The sequence below is a fragment of the Trematomus bernacchii genome, unplaced genomic scaffold (genome assembly GCF_902827165.1).
Source record: "Trematomus bernacchii unplaced genomic scaffold, fTreBer1.1, whole genome shotgun sequence".
Taxonomy (NCBI): Eukaryota; Metazoa; Chordata; class Actinopteri; order Perciformes; family Nototheniidae; genus Trematomus; species Trematomus bernacchii.
Genome location: NW_022987851.1, coordinates 7,185,918 through 7,201,948, shown reverse-complemented (window position 1 = coordinate 7,201,948; position 16,031 = coordinate 7,185,918). Strand labels below are relative to the sequence as shown.

The 16,031-nt window shown below is 41.4% G+C and overlaps 1 protein-coding gene across 1 annotated transcript in view; it reads right to left on the bottom strand.

The window, feature by feature from the left end:
* Nucleotides 1–16,031, bottom strand: part of LOC117468864 (protocadherin-16-like) — a 79,006-nt gene that overhangs the window by 54,054 nt on the left and 8,921 nt on the right.

Genomic DNA, 16,031 nt, shown 5'->3' with positions numbered 1-16,031 from the left:
ATTTTTATTCCATTTTCTAGTTTTCTTTTTTTCTCCTCCTCTACTCAGAGCTCTTATTTTTGTCAACTCTCCACTTTTGCCTTCTCTGTCTATCTCTTTACCGCTGTCCCTTTCTTCCATGGTGTTGAGATGTGTTTCAGCCTGCATGTATGACAGAGTCAAATGAAAAAACCTACACGGCTTGGTTCCTGGTTTGGATCCCAACGTTCACTTGCTTTCTTCCCCACTTCTCTTTCTTCCTGTATTTATTTTACACAGACACTGCCAAGATGGCAAGATCTCCCTGTCACTGGTTTGGCAGTATGGATGCGTTGTATGTATTCAGTGCTTCAACCCTTGTGCACTAAAGCGTTTTATCTGTATCCACAACGGATCCATTGTAAACCAAAAAACTGGCCACTTTTTCATGTTTATCTCCTTCAAACTTTGATTTTATTCCAAAATGTATCCTCTAACACAGAGTTGCACTGAGAAGCATAATTAACATGCAGGTTGCCATCTTCCTCACATTGGGCCAGGAATAAACAAGAAAAGAAAGCCCTGAGAAAGATTCAACAGTCTTTTATGGTATTCTAATGCCCTAAATGTCACTATTTGCACATTTGAGGGAAGGATCACTGTATTTAACGAACTAATCCAACATGTTAAGTCAATTCACGTACAATGTGGTTATGCTGGCAAGTTAGCAGGGGGTCTTCAGCTTTCAGGAAAGGAGTTTACCATCATAAAGCAGCTGTCCCACATCGACAGGCCTTACGGACACAGACAGTGCCGTGTTTGTGCCATAAGCCATGGTCTATACAGGCACATTGTGGCAACTCCTCCAGCATTTTCTAACAGCCTGGCAACAGCAAGCCCACAGAGTGAAAAGGGTCTAGACTGGTCCTCTAAAGAGACCCTCGCTCACATTAGTACGAGTTAAAAGAAACATTGCAACAAGGATACTGATGTACTTGTAAACAAAACTTTAATTAGGACAGGATACCAGAACTCTAGATTGGAACAAACAGTAACTACAGTATGTTGTGTAAGTAGTGTGTGGGTGAAAACGGAGGGATGACTACAATGATAAATGGACCCAAACACCAAATGTCTTAACTATTTATATTTCTTATATTTTTTTTAAATAAAATGCCCTGTAAGAGTTGAAAAGTCTTGGCAAGAGATAAAGGAATTATTTGATTTATTTAGAACCAATCTGCTTTCCTCTCAGCGCCACCCATCACTCTGCTAACAACCATAGCTAAATGAGCTCTGTATCTCAGAAAAAGAGTTTCACACAAAGTATTCTATGAGCTGTCCTGGCCCAGTTGAATTCATTTGAATAATTTACTTTGGAGAATAGCATGAATATGGGGAAATGGTTGATCCATCAATCAAGTCTGACACGCGGCTTTAGAAAAACACTGTTTCCTCTCTGTTCTTTGTTTTTCTATATCTAATGAGCTAAGAAATAGAAAACAAAAGGTAGTGAGTTATATAATAAAGTCTTTTTTGGACAGCCTGGAAAGGATTTGAAAACCCTAAATTAGTTTGGTACTGTATGAGCAAGCAATTTCCTCTCTCTCATCCACAGAGCACACCACTGCCATGCACTCATATCTAGCTTCCTTCAGCGCCCACATCTGAAGATTCCTCGGCTTAAGCAGGGATTGGAAACTAACCTACTGTCCAGCTAGAACACCGTGAGCATCCCAAGCCGCTATTTCCAGTCAGAGCACTCTGACGTCACACAGTTAATCCCTTCCACCATACCACCCAAGCCTCAGGGAGACCACACCAAACTCTGCACTCCCCCCTCTGAGAGTGAGTACCACCGAGATCGAATTAATGAGGCTTATTAAATACTGTAAACCAGTAATGAACTTCACAGAAGGCAAAGCATTAAGAGCTGCGCCAGAAAAGGAAAAGTCATATCAAAATCACCAAGTTGTTTGCCAGTGGGAGAGCTCTTTAAAGAAAACTTTTTGATTCAAAAAAATCAGAAGGAGTGACTCACACTCCACCAATCTCCAGGAGAGAAGGAAGGTTATGTACCCAAGGACTTGTGGACTTCTTGAAAATAATGAAGCCTTGCTAGGGTGGACCTTTTGCAAACCCAGGTTTCATAATGTTTCTACCCATGTATTATGTCACATGCACCTGAAATCACAACACACATCTATCTGCATTTTAAGTCATACATTTGTGATGAAAGTTTGACATTAAAGGACACCTATCATGCTATATTTAAATGATATATTGTAGGGCCATACCTATATAAGGTATATTTATACGTTTCTGTTTTCAAAATACCAAACAGATCATGCATTTTAGCCATGCCTCATTTCGCTCTATGTGCTGTTTGCTGTCTACGAGGCTGATTCTGTGAGCTGCAGCTGACCACGCCCCCCTGCAGGAGAGGGTAGCCGTGCTCTGATCAAGTCAAGAGGGGGAGAAAAAAAGATCTCCGTCCTCCGTGTTTTATTATATTATTATAGGCCTATAGAGTCGTTATTCATTTGTTTTAAAGCTCAATAAATAACAAAGAAGACCTTTGACCGGCACTTTTCTAATTTTGTCCGGAAGATTTAAACTTTAACGGACATCTTGAAACTGAAACTGAAACTCTGCCGCACGGTCCCCTCGTTCCTTGGAAGAGGCGGAGAGGTGGGTGTTTGTCATCTGCTGGTGGACTAACCGGAGAGAATTACAGTGCTTGCCTCGACGGGGAGGGATTGCATTGAATTAAAGCAGCAGGAGCAAACGCTTGCCTCGGGGAGGGAGAAAAAAAGCCACAGCGGAGAATAAACAGAAGGGTAACCATGGTAACTATGGGCGGGAAGTCTTCTTCGCTGCTTTTGTGGCAGACTACAGTGCCACTTACAGGCCTGGCATATGTACTACAGCGTCTCCAGCGCTTTCGAGCGGCAATGGCCGGCAGTGGCCCAACCCCACATTCCCCTGATAGGTGGAGAGTTGGCCCAATAGCCGTAGCGCCACTTTACTGACATCAGTAAAGTGTTCAAATCTGGATCAGTTTTTATCAGATCCGTTGCAGCCCCTTTTTTTAGAGATTTGGGTATGGAGGAAAATAGAGAGGGTTGTGTTTTCTGACACTTGGTGAGTTCCCTGGAACACCGGGGACACATATTCATGTATAAAAGACGTACAAAAGTGCATTTTGCATGATAGGTCCCCTTTAACATATCATTGGTAGACTTGATTGAACACAACTCAAAAAAGTTTCAAGAGTAACTATGGGAAAAATACAACCACAAATCAACAACAATAGCATGCATTATAAATTATGTTTAGTTTTTAAGAGTATAAGTTCTGTCGTTCAGAAGCTAAAATTGAACATATTAGTAAAGTCGTTTTAAATCACTCCATCCAGCAAACCCACAGACGAATGTATGAGACATTACCCATACCCATTCACTCGGAGGAAAGACTGACCCACTTCAATATGGTTTATAATAAATCAGCTGAGTATTTATAAAAAGTGGTGATTTCAACAAAGCACGAGTGCTTCAATGGTAGCGCTGCTTCAACAGATGAGAGGAGGCTTTCTAGTAAACAACTAATGACCCAAGTGGTAAAAATGGTCGACAAAGGCCTGGAAATTGCAATGCCAACTGTGCAGCACTTGCCACAGCTACATAACATATCCACTGGGACAGATTTAGTAAGTGGTTCTTTCCTCATATAATTCCCATGATGATATGTGATCTTGGTGAGATCGTTATTTCCCTTAAGAGCCAATTGTCAACCAGGCAGTGAAACAATCCTGACGGATCGCCTTCATTGGTCCAAGTCTTCCACCCCTTGAAAAAATGTGAGTTATTGTACTGGATGAATTGAAATTTTGTTCAGTTGTTGACACCCATTAACTAAGTCTATCTGTCCCTACTGGCCACTAGGAGACACGGCAACATCTACAGACAGCACACTAATATTAGAATCATCAACGTAACTTAATTTCCTTCAGTTTACTTCCATCTTTAAATACATGTACCATCATGTAATATCATTAGCAGGCTTCTATTCCATCAATGGCACACTCACAAGGATGTAGGTCAATTAATTCATGGATTGCTTTAAGATCCCTCCGGTCTCTATGGATCTTCCGTGATTGAAGCATTGTCTCTTGTATGTCCAGGCCAAAAATCTTTGCAGTTTGTGTACTTTGGCCTCATCTTGATGCACCCCTTCTCCTACTTCACTAACACAAGCCAAATCCTGCAGCTTTGTTCCACCTTCGCAGACTGGGAAAAGAACATACTGGCACGCAAACTGCTGCACAATTCATCTCTCTCATCCCCATACAAAACAATTTTCTTCTTCATATTTTACAGTTACTTTTAAATCCATCACACAGATATTGTTTAGTTTAAAAAATATTGGAGCTGCTCTGAAACTTTGCACGTTGCTTCGCCCCAATACGCAGACAAAATCAATAATTGCTGTTACTTTATAAAGTAAACTCTTGAGTTTGACACCAGTACATGGTACAGTCCCAAAACCCAAAGTACTTATTGGAGGTGTGCCTTTTCTTTCACAGTGAGACTCTCATCGGGCCAATGAAAGTGCTCTTTGAGTGTTTACATTGTTGTCCACACTGCCCACATAGGCTTTGTCCACACTGAGATAACAGATTTGCATGCGTTTCTTCCCATGGCTAAACTGTGGGAGATAAAGGTCGAACGATAGCAACAGTCTGGCAGCTCCAGGCAACAGAGGGGTGTAGGTGTGGGATGAGTCTGTTTCTGAAGGGAAGTGTTTTTTAGACTGATAGCTTTTCCCTCCCAAGTGGAAAAAGAAAGGCAAAAGTAATCTAATCATGCTGGCACTTCATAAGGATGCCCACGATCCGTTATCGGATCCCAGGAAAGAGGGACAGGGTGAAGGGAAGTCCCTGAATCGAGTCAAAAAGAATGGACAAAGACGTCTGAGCAGAGCTGGAGTTTGTGAGAGAGAAGGCCTCTCCCCCATGTCTGTCCTTCATGACAGATGCAGAGGCCTAGCCACTGACAACATGCGAGGGTAGGGGGTTTGAGGAGGGCAAACATGTTGAATAAACATATTCAGTCCTCTGCAACCCCCCTGATTCCCCCTTCCAAATGAAAACCTCAGTTGATATACAATATAGATTCATCTGATAGCTCAGTTTATACTCTATGTTTATACACCAGGATAAATGTACCTTTTCGAGCCAAGAGATCATGATGTTTCTATCTCCAAACAAACATCCGAAGACCCTGCTACATGTATTCCAGACCTCCAGAATGTGTTGATAATGTCGTGCGATAGCCGAGAGAGCAGGACAGTCCAAAAAGAGAAAAAGAAACAGATGAACTCTGGAAAAAGGACAGCTTAACTCTTGATAGCCCAGTGCCTTAACAACTGTGTTTACAACAGCTGTGGAGTAGCCGTGTTTTCAAGGTTGCATGAGTTCGCCTCTTCACGATTCATTTAGAGACTGTCCTAGCACGAAAATACACCACCGCAATTACGACAGAGAAACACTTTGGATGAGGATTTACCCGTGAAATAGATGGTTTTGTTGTTTACCCCTCCCTCGTTCTCCAATATTGCCATGGTAACAAACCACCACTTGAGCTTCATCTACACGCCACTTTCACACACACACTGCATGAGGTAAATGGCCTCCATTTCCCTCTCAGGAGATATTTTTCTTTCTCAATCTTCCTCCTTCTAAATGTCCCATTTGTTTCAATCATTTTCCAATTCCTTGATTTTGCTCCATTCCAACGAGTAATATTCCTTTTTCACATATCATCATTTTTTTTCCTTTACTCATACTCGCCCAATGTTAGGACTACAGACTGTATGCATTATAGTAGCTTCATGTCAGCTATGTAGAGATTGGCATACATGATTATTCTGAAATCACAAAATACTTGGAGTGCAAAGAAATACATCTGAATGATTTCTGTCTCATATCTCTCCTGCACAAATAACCTTTTACAGAGCGTGTCGAGTCTTGGCCCAATCCCGTAACAGCAGTGTTGCCCTCCCCCCTGGCTCTTTAGCAAAAAACATTCACCATACTTCTATGTGTATACGTCCAAGTGTGATGAATAAAGAGCGGAAGCAACAGGGCAGAGGGTGACTTCACACTTAAACAGCCTGTTTACAAGTCATTTACAGAACTGCAGGAGGGAGAGAGGCTCCCAAAAGAAAGCCGTCCTTTCAGAAATACACAAGCAGAGTTAAGCAAGGCTGCAGAAAAGTTCTACTGACTGCTATTTCTGAAATGTGGACAAATAATTGCCTTCTGTGAGGTAGAAATGTTACATGAGCAGATGACTTCAGTGCAGTTCATTTCATATTGAGGGCGATGATAGTTCAAAGCTGACTTCACGGAAATAAGAGAATATAAATGGCATATATACCACTAATCCCATTAGAGTGTAGAATTAGTATGCTTGAGGTGAAAACACATGGAAAGGAAGGCCAATAAATAAAAAATGGTGCAGTAGCAGCGATGACAGGAATGGTGACGGGGAAGAGCGCTGACAGAAACTAGCTGAGATTTAAAAGGCAGAAAAGGAGCCAGATTATTTTCTCATCTTCTCCCTGCACATTCTTGAGATATCAGTACATTGTTGCTCACTATAAAAGGCGACTGCCAGAGTGTTGTGACAGAGCTTTTAACCTCTCAAACTAAAGCTTTAACATTCAAATTACACACAGTGGTACAAATGGAATGCTTTGTGCTTGCAAATGGGTTAGGATGTTTAAAGTCAGATTTCCTGTCTGACATTTAAATTTCATTCACGCACACGAGTGACATTTTTAATGCAGCAATAGAACAACAACGAGCATTTCAGGATGCTCCCAGCACCGAGGGTTGCATATTAAGGGTGCACTGGAAATAAGGGCTGACCTGAAAGGCTTTGACGCTTTGAAGCATTTACTGTTGAAGAGCAATCAAAGTCAAACTCGGCATTCAAAAACATAAGTTATTATACATCTGTAATGTATGTGATAATAAGCTTCAAATACATCTGCTTTCCTCTCACTGAGGCCAAAATGATGGTATTCAGCAGTACTGGATTCATAATGTAACATTTGAGAATCTTTCACAACTGTGGAAGCTTTTACATTAACTCACGATCATGAAATAAGGACTTATGCATGAGCCGTGTCCCCTGCAGCAAGTAAGATATTCTTCATCTTTACTGTCTCATCAAACATTCTGTTTGCTTTAGCCAAGAAGACATTTCAGATGTTGTTAAGGTCATCTTTAAACATCACGCAATGGTTTCCCCTGGGTTGAAAACAGTATTTATTCTTAACAAAGCTTTTGTTTTACTTGATGATGAAACTGCCTTTGTACTGTTTTAACTGTGTATTAAAGGACTTGGAGAGGAAATTTGAATTTGTGTATACCCTGTTTTAAAACCGAGCTGCTATTGAGCATAATCTGCTCAGTTACCAGCAGCAGAAGAGTGTGGGATTACTCTGAAGCTGTGAATGGGATGCGGGAAGAAACAAAAGAGGCAGCCAGAGTTACTAAAGAGTTCAAAAGACTAACTACCAAATCCAAGGCAGATCAGAGTGAGCTAGTGTTATTCCAGCATGGCGTGACTTCACATACAAAAAGCTAAGTACATTATTTACTGTACCCGCTGTCTCGGCTAATCAGGTACTGTAAGCAATAAGTTGTTGAGTGAAAATGTTGGCAGCAGGTGACTCTTTAGATCTCTCCAGGCATCAAATTAAAGATCTGCACACCACACTCATTCACATCTGCACACCATAACATACCTCTAATAGCAAAGTGACATGAGTATCACCGACTACATAAGTTGTTTTATACATTTGTACTCGTTTTTTGTAAAAGCATGCACATCAAGACGATAATACTAGGTGCTATTTCAAAAAACATGTAAAAGACAGGAAATATATAACCCTTGCACTAAATAACATAAACATATATTTAATAAACTACAAACAGGGACGTTTTAGGCGACAATCCAAAACTTCACTGGTGGTAATCAATAAAAAATATATTCAAGGGAGCATTATTTAATGATCAAAGTTTTACTCAATCCATTCAAAATCTATCACATATTTCTAGAGCAGCACTAAGAGAGCAGATGATAGGACATGATACAGTATGCTGTAACATATGAGAAGAATGCCACTGGGATTTGATGCTTTTGTAGTTGCATCGGTGATCTGATAGAATATTCAATGCATCATTTCCAGGGATCCTCTATAAAGACACAGCCAGGTTTGACTGGAGACAGCTCCTTAAACCAGATGTCTGGTTGCTTGCAGTCCTGGCGATGATGAATTGGCTTGTTGAAAGCATCAACAACTTGTTTCTCCATTATCCCAGCTACTGCACTGACCGACTTCTTGTCTGCATCGATTCGAGTGGTGATTTGACTTTGCTGAGGCCGCTGCAGACAATACCTACTTTTTCTGGGCACTTAGCATGAAGTATTTTTTCATACATCCAGTGAGGGTGATTACCTGAAAGATAGCCTCTGTGCCGTGTGCACAAGCAACTTAAGGTTAAAACACACAAATGTAAGGTTAGAACTTTTCACTTCACATTCCAAGGTCCTGCAACTCAACATGTTTCTGCTATTGGATCAGATTGGCTGAATGGGCCTTCAACTTATGCTGGAGTGGAAAGGTAGTGGTACAGATGTGCATCATCTTATTTCGGCCAAGTGTAGCCAATTCAATGTGCCTTATACATTTCCCTGCTTCTGAGCCTAGTGCGTGATGCTCTGGATCTCACAAGACGCATTTGTGAAACAATCTGGGGGAAACTTCAGGTCACTCATTAGAGAATATATTCCACCCCGTCTACTAAAAGACACGCACATACAGTACACACACCCCAGTCCCCTGGCTTTTTGTTCGTCTTTTCTGATACCACATCACACATCCTGAGTCCTGCACTCCTGCATACCAGCTCTGCCTAATTACAGCAGAGAGTCCCACTGCTTCCCAAGCTTCCTCCGGGCTCCTCACATCACCAGGCTACACACAACAATCTAAACAAAGATTTGGCCTTTCAACACGCTGGTTAAAAGAAGCAGCGCACAACCCTCAACATAAACTCTGCAGCACCATACAAAATTAGCCTCACTGATGAGGTACGCAACCCTGTGGTAATTAGTTCCCCCGCTAAATCTTTAAATCAGATGCTAGCACTCAGGGGAAAGCAGTGCTAAGCTAAGCAGTTGTCTTCTTATTGCAAGTAATCTTTAAGGGGGAATGCATTACCTTAGAATAGATAAGGCATAACAGATGTCTTCCCTTATAACAAGAGGGGAGTTTCTGCTAGCTGTGGCGAAAGGCTTCAAGATATCCAACCAACAGTGTGAGGGTGGACCACCATGGAGCATCAGTACACAGAGACTGGGAGTCTGGTTGGTGCAGGCCAGGGTGCCTCCCTGTCTGAAGCCAAGACAGACAACGCTGGGTAACCGCAAATGTAAAAGTGGAGCATCTTTCCTCACAAAACTCCCTTTCCGAGTGGTTTGTCGCTCGCTCCCTGCTGCTTTTTTATCTCTGTCTAACAAGAATTGAAAACATGACTGACTAGAATAGAGTCAGACACCAGTACCAGAAAATGCATGTTTGTTTGCTGAGAAAAAGGCTTCTGATCGTTTTTTGTTCAGTTGATCAGCTACTTACTTAAGTCAGCTGGTTTTTGCAGCCCTATGAGGACTCGGTATCTTATGAATAATGCAATATAAAAATATTAACAACTATGTATTTGTTTTAAAATAAAACATGAAGAAAGTAAGATTAGATCATCTTGCATCAAATGTTTAATACAAAAGCAGCCCGAAAAACTACTTTGGCTTGATAAAATGCTGGCTTAAATGGTCAACTTTATCATTCTAAAACTGTCTGATCAGAAAATAAATAAGTAAGTAAGTAAGTCATACAATCTGATTTAGCATTTTTGCTAATCATTACCTGGTCACGTAACTAGCCCGGAGCACTATTGGTACACCCTGGAGCTGAGAGCTTTAGCCTCATCACTGTTAACAAGCATCTGCAAAACATTCTGCTTACAGTGTCAGTGTAGGTCCAACATTTTCCTGACCTCACAGAGATAGCCTTGGCTTTAGAATCTCTTCCTCGGGCCTTGTTTGTATTGTGCATGTCTCCCTCTGTTTTACCACCTTCCTAAAACACTAGACCCATCACCTATTTTTCACAAGAGGTATCGACTAATCCCTATACTTGGCCACCTTCAACAGCCCTAATGAGACCTGTTCGTAAACCAACATTGATCTCATTGAGAGCTGAAATAGGAGGATTTGACAACATGCTCTTTAACTGAATGCTCCAGTACATGAGCTTGTTGGGCTCTGTAACATTTCTCTCGAGCAATATTTGACTGGCAGGCAATCCAGCAGCAAAGAGGCTGAGCAGAAGGGGGGGGGCTGAGGTTGCTGGCAGACTAAAGCGATGCATTCTTTGTAACAGTCAAGTTCTGGATATGGATACAATTTGCTCAGTGGTTACGATATTTTAGGGCTGTATATAAATATAAATATAGTGCATGCTTTTCTAGGAAGAGGTAGTTCCGTCAAGAATGTAAAATACAACATGCTGGCGACTACAATTACTTCATCATCACATCAAAAAATGATTTGTTGCCATTTGTTTGGGACCTAGTTTCCAGGTTACTGAGCTATCACTCAGCGTCTGCTTTCTTGTCTGGTGGCTTCTGACGGACAGCAGGGGACTGGATGGATGATTTAGCACAGATTTGCCTTGGAACAGAATGAATATCATGAGCAGATGATGCTTCCTGATGCCCAGCTTGTTGAGCAGCGCCAACTGCCTCGCACATGTGCAGGGGGATCACGGGCTGTGAGAACAGAAGGCCTGGCAGCCCGCATCACAGCCAGCCTCTCTGTCCACTCCCCCCTTACCATTCAGTCGTCTCAAAGGAGGAGGGAGGCAAAATGAATAATTGTCTCTATTTACAGAGGTCAAGCTAAAGTGCTCCTCTTGAGCCTGAACGCAACACTGTGACAGTGAGATTGTGAAAGCACACACACCTGCATTCTGACTTCACTCTGTTTGTTATTTAACACCCTTTTATTTCATCCGTCATCAAATTAGATAAGCCTGGACTTGGTCGGACTTGGTCGGACTGGGACCCACAGAGCAGTGTGTCTGTGTGACTCCAGGGAGGAATGAGTGTCTTCAGGCAAACAGATGTGCTCTGCTCACCTGCTCCGATCCACATGTCACCACTCCGGAGGGAGACAGGGGGAAGTGAAGAGGTGTTATTGGATCACATAGGGGACACCGCAGTGTGGGAAAAGGAAGCGGGAAGAGATAAGAAGTCTGGACGGACAAGGAGATGGAGTAAAGAGAGACGAAAGGAGACAGGAAGAGTGAAGTAGGTCCCACCCCTCAGAGTCAGTGTAGCGGTCAACAGCTGGATCCAGCTGCTGAGTCGGAGCTTTGTCACAGCTGCCAGACGCTGACCGTCCCTCTGGAGACTCTCGTTTGTTTTCTTTATCCCTCACTCTCTCTCTATTTCCCCTTTCACTACACTCACACCCTTTCATAGAAGCTTATAAGCAGTGCTCAGAGGTCTGCCTCACCTGCAGCAGACATTTTGGCTGAGAGACTGTACTAATGAAATGTCTTGTCCCTTGAGAAAGCAATATGAGCACATCGTCCTTCCTTGCCAGATGTGGGCAGGAAACCCCTCCAGCAGACATTGTCTCTCACAATCTGTGTGGCCTTTACTGACCCTTTACTAAAAAAAACAGCTGGCTTTTCAACCTAGCCTCCACATAACATAGATACCAACAGATGATATCACGACAATTTGAAACATGTTTCAAAAGAGAAGGTACAATAATAATATCTTTCTATAACATGGTGTATTTGGATAATATTTCAAGGAAACCCATTACTATTCTGAAGCTGCTATCAGACACACTACTGCGGAAAGAATTCAATTGGCCAGTCTACAGTACAATTTGGAAAAAATGATACACTCATTAAGTCATTTATCAAGCATATCCTGTGCGCCAAACATTCTCTGGCCCAGGTTTCTTAAAGGTTACGATGTGCTGTTTTACTCTATTCTGTATCATATCATTTGAAAAAAATGTGGTTTTAGACTGTTGGTTGGACAGCAAAGCAATTTAAGACGCCATATGGGTTCCAGACAATTGTGAGGGACATAGTTATTTGTATAATGTAGTTATTTTTTTAACATACAAGAAAAAAACTCAAACAAACTTGCACTACAGTGGTCCTATTCTGTTAAAAAAGTATGGTTTAAAAAACACCCACATCTTTGGTTTTCCACTAATGAACAGTATTTCTGCCCAAATTCTGTTTTTGACGAAATAACATTATAAAAGTTTGACCATAACTTTCTCCTCCTCTTGTGCTGGCGTAAAGACAGAAGCGGTGGATTTTCTGATGGATGTCACAATAAAATGCGCTCGGCTGTCTCAAGCACAGCAACTTTGACCTGAACACCCACACTCTATCCAGATGTACATCAGTGTTTATGTACGCTTCAGTGCCCCTGCTAGGCCCAGAAGTAAGTGTTCAAGGAAGTATTACATTTGCAAACACATTAAGTAGCACATCCAGTTTCCTGCAATTTTACCATTGCCTGAAAATACTGTTATACCACGGAGCCACAGCGAAGCGTGGTAGTTAGCAGGAGGAAAAAGAAACAGAGGGGACCAAAAGCAGTGTCAGCTCGCCTCAAGCTTAACCAATCTCATGGGCAGAAAGGCCAGTCTGGTATTAAACTGACAAGTGAACATTTCATGCACCAAAATAGTCTGACACTTGGCAATTTTACTCATGAACATAGCAAGTAAAATTAACTTTAACTTTTCTTGAAAAGTTATCAAAGTTCATTACAAAGAGAAAAGATGCCTCAACACTGAGAACTACTAGATCTGTGGTCACTGTGTAAGATTTGCAGTTTAAACATTTTAAAAACTGAGCTTTATTTGAATAAACCAAGTATGAGAATCAGTAACATTAGCACCTGCATGGTGGTCAAAAGAAAGTAGTAATTTTAGTACAAAAAGACCGTGGGAACCAGGGGACTAGTATGAAAGAATACATTCTTTAAATCATTCATATTTTCTCTTCAGGGCAATTATGAGTATTTCCTTTCCCCCAATAGACGGGTTGCTTTTATGTTGGCAGGACCAGAGAAGTGTTTCAGTGTGCCACTTCACTGAGGTATCTCTTTCAACTAGGCTGCCTTTAAAGAATTCAGCGAAATAATGAATGTGTTTGAATGGCGCTGTACTGCACACCACTTCCAACTCTGCATGTGTAGTTATCCAAACTCAAATCTAACAGGTTACGTATTGTAACTCACAAGTAATCCTAGCCAAAGCATAACAATCCAACACAATATCACCAATGTTTTTTCAAGGGAAGTGATGTGTTTAGTCAGAAAGTTACCAAGACATAACTGAGACAGGAAGCAATTTGGGCGGTTAAGGAATTGATAGATGCAATGGTTTGTTTTTACAGCTTTAAGCAAGAAAAGTGGCAAAATGTTTGCTCCTTCACTTGCAGCAATCACAGTTCGTCTCATGTTGCCAAGGGGGCTGCAGCCATGACAAGCGACCCATTCTGTCATGAACAAGGGGGAGGCTGGTTTAAAAATTAGGTCTGGCTTATCCTCACACCCAGCTAATGAGAAATGAAGTATGATCAGATAAGAATTTGGAAAGGGACAGACCAACAGACAGACGAGGAAGCCCCCCTGCTCATGTCACCTCCGCCACTCATGCCCACGCTTGTCAGGGCTCATTTCCCCCTCCGCTGCCTAGAGACCCCCTCTCGCCTTTCTAATGGAGCCAGGACTACCCCCCAAAAGAGACAGAGGGACAATTCTTAGCAGAATCAACCATAAACCTCAATTTTATGAGGTGTAAATTATTCCCCAATGCAAGATTCTAACACCCAGTGGAAAGTTTGATTATATTGGTTAAAAAACACAACTGTAAAAGAATGAAAGGCAAATAAAATCTCAAAGATAGCTATACTTTGTTTCACTGAATATAGAGGTACAGTCTATTATTTTGAGAATACTTCCCACATTTGAAATAAAGCATCCACTGAAAAAGTACCGTGTACAGTAGCTATTGAGGGAATGCATGCTCATCCACAGTTATATCAAATGATGCAAGAGAATATCATTTGCTATATAAATGGTTCAAATAGATGTATGCAAAAGCATACAATGCTATTTTTGTAGTGTGGTTCCTTTTATGACATCAGATCTGTGGTGTTACAGTTATATTTGACTTCTACTCAATCCAGAAAATTTGGATTTAACACAGTTTGAAAAATAGTAATGGAGATACAATTAGTAATGGTCCTATTAGTAATGAAACATATTCCACAATGCAGCTTATTGTATTTTAAATGCTTAGTTTTTCATTTCGTATTTAATTTTCTCTCTCAAAGTTGACCTATATTCGTTGCAGTAGATCTTGCATTTTGGATTACAAACTGTTTGCTGTTAATAGGCTTAGGTTATTTTATTACGTTGAACCACACACACACGCACATGCACACACTCACCTCATTTTAAAATCATCCATAAACCCAATGATGTATAGCAGAAAGAGACAAAATATCACAGGCACAATTCTATGGAGCCAGACTACATTATGATAATCATTAACTGCTGTGCCTGTGACCTGCAGAGGAAAGAAAATCAAGCCACTTCAAACATTTGAAATAATGATCACAATACCCATATTGTAATGTATTTTTGGACAGAGCTGGGTATGGAAACAGAGGACATTGGGAATTTCATCAGCAGACAGAAAAAAGGCAGTCAGATGTCTTGCTGAGTTGTTTGGATGTAGAGTTGGCATCCTGAGTAAGAGCAGTCTGTTCTCCCATGGCCCGCCAAACACACTTCTGAAGCATCAAGGCCTGCCCAAAGGAGGCCAAAGAGCATTGGCTTTAAAAAAACTAGTTCATTCTTGGACTCTCTGAGGGGACAGATCTAACATGTCATACTCCCAGGCATGCGGAAAAAAACTGGTAGTAGTGCTTTTATGAGGCAGTGCACAGGAAAGACAAAAATCTGACATTCTCTAGCTTGTAGAAAAAAAGAAGGTTATTTTATATATTTTGAGAGAACATGAACTTCAACCCACATTGGAAAGAATGACCGTAGAGCTTTACAGTTCTCCTAAACATACATTTTTTAATTATTCTTTGGTTTGGTTTCCAAATTCCATAATACATTTTAGTATGTTTCCCTTTCTCCTAATCGTTGTGGTCCCTGTGATTCATAATTATGGGACCTCCCACCAGAAGCTCTCGTCGATTCTATGTTTGCATTCAAGCCAGGAACCGCGGTAAGGCCATAGTCTCCCTTCACCCCTCCCTCTCCCAAGGCCAAACCCTGGGCCAAGATCCCGTCTGCTAGGCCCTCTGTCTGGACTGCACTCTGTATCCAACTCCTTGATCCATGCCATACTACTGCAGACACTTGGGAAATCGTATTAGTAGGAAAGTCTATACTTGTAAAAAGAAAAGAAAAAGCTTTCTGACTTGAGGAATCACTTGAATGATTTAAATGACTGATTAGCAATCTTTTTTGCAAGAGCTGTCTTTTTGATACGATAGCCAAAAACAACTTGAAGAAACAATGATTTAATGACAGAGGACTGCCGTCACTGGGTGGGCTGTAATTTGTCTGGACTTTAATTCATCTTGTCCTCTATAGCCATTTTTTCTCACGCTCAACTAGCCTAATTAAGGTGCCTTTTCAGAGTGAAGTGACATCTATTTCTTTGGATAAAGCCCTGAATTTGTCTCTGCCTGTGAATATGTGAAAACCCCTTTGTGCCCATGCTGACAGAGGACTTTACACTGCCTCTGTTACCCTGGAAACCTTTTGAGAGGTGAAGGGGAGGACAGCCAAAGAGGAGATCATCTTGGCCTAAAACCGCAGGTAAATCCTCACTAAGGCAGTCCAATTTAAACAGCTTTACTATGAAAAAAAT